General features: G+C 45.3%; 1 protein-coding gene across 1 annotated transcript in view; it reads right to left on the bottom strand.

The window, feature by feature from the left end:
• The window catches only part of LOC119592564 (transcription factor HIVEP3-like), a gene marked incomplete at its 5' end in the record, with an annotated part of 91,776 nt that overhangs the window by 69,719 nt on the left and 20,439 nt on the right, over positions 1–1,618 (bottom strand). The window contains 1 exon segment of the mRNA XM_037941440.1: positions 311–316.

The raw sequence follows: 1,618 nt of genomic DNA on the forward strand, positions 1-1,618 counted from the left end.
GGTTTCCGAAACATTTCCACAACAACAGGTTTGGCTATAGCGCAAATTCAACAGTCCCCGACATCAATTGATTATCATCCCGTATTGGACACAAATGTAAATATATGCAAAAAAACAATGCACGTACATATCCCAGCGCATGCGTTGGTCTATGGGGGGAAAAAAATCAAATGCCGCATGATAAGAAATATGCAAACTGTGCATGGAATTTTTAAAAAAAATCCTTTGGATTCTCCTTTCGTGCTTTCCTCTCCGGATATATCGCCAACTCGCGCCAGGTTGCTAGCGAAACGACATACGAGACTCACACCTGCATCTCCAAACAGGTGTTGCCAGTCACATCTGCGTCGCTCGCGCCTCATCGCGGGATATACTACGATTACGAAAACACATAAGCGATGGTGTCCGCGATAAAACACTCGCCGCACAATGAAGATCAGCGCAAGGAAAATGAAGAGCGTGGGTCCGCATGATCTAGCAATTACCTCCGAACGGAACAGCCGGCATGGCACTGCGGCCTGGATAAGGAGAATACAAGCATGGCTGCCGCGAAACACGCCTGCACAAGCGTTTTAAGAAATCTTTCAGAAATTCCCGGAGGCCTACGCCCAGTTACGAGCGAGCGCCGTAACTGTGTCAAGCCGAAGACCAGATGTTTAAAAGACGTTAAAAGATCGTGGATTTGGCTAAGAAGTATTTTTATGACTTTGAAATAGGCTTACTGATGTTCCGTCAACTTATTACAATTGAAAAAAAAATCTTTCATCTCAGCGACCTGTTCATAGAGTGCAAGAATGTATAGCACATCAATTGAATGACTAAGAACATCTCGAAATAATGCCATCTTGACGGGCTCGATATCTGACAAAAATACTATATATATAATAGCATTTTTTTCTCCCCTTCATATAAATGAAAACACCTTTATTGCTCACGATAAACTTCCCCCTTTCCCCTGTGAAAGGAAAACACTGTTTCTCCCTCCTGTTGCTGCTCTTGCACAATACCTATAGAATGAGAGCATTTCTCCTTCCCCCTATCCCCTCCTAGCCTGTACCTAGCACTTTCCCCCACTACACCCCCACCCCCGCTTTACCTGCGGGCAAAGAGCAACATATCCCCTTCCTTCCCCTGCACCCAGGGCCCCTTCTGTCGCCTCCTTTCCTCCCCCTTGTTGTCAGTGGGGAAGACAACCCATGCCGGCGCACACCCCAACCCCAAACCCGCGACCCACCCCCTTCGCAAGTCCCAGGAACGCCATATTGACTAGCCATCCTCGGAAACCTTGGGACCTTCCAAGAAGACCTTACACACATATGCACACAACTTTGTCCACACGCATGCATACAGCCCGTCTCCGCCTAAAGCCAACTATTGTTATTATCATCATCATTACTGCTGTTCTACATTCCATTAAATACATTCACATACACGGCGTCCACGTGCACAAATAACGTAAATGGGAAACATACATACATACGATCACTAAGTAAACAATCTTTCAATGTAGAAAAATATCTGCGATAAGCAAGCGACAGACAGACAAAACAAAAATGCTGAAAACTACTTAATTACCAACAAAAACATAGGCCTATCAAGGAGAACAGCAGAGGAACAA

Source organism: Penaeus monodon, chromosome 30, assembly GCF_015228065.2.
Source record: "Penaeus monodon isolate SGIC_2016 chromosome 30, NSTDA_Pmon_1, whole genome shotgun sequence".
NCBI classification, from domain to species: Eukaryota; Metazoa; Arthropoda; class Malacostraca; order Decapoda; family Penaeidae; genus Penaeus; species Penaeus monodon.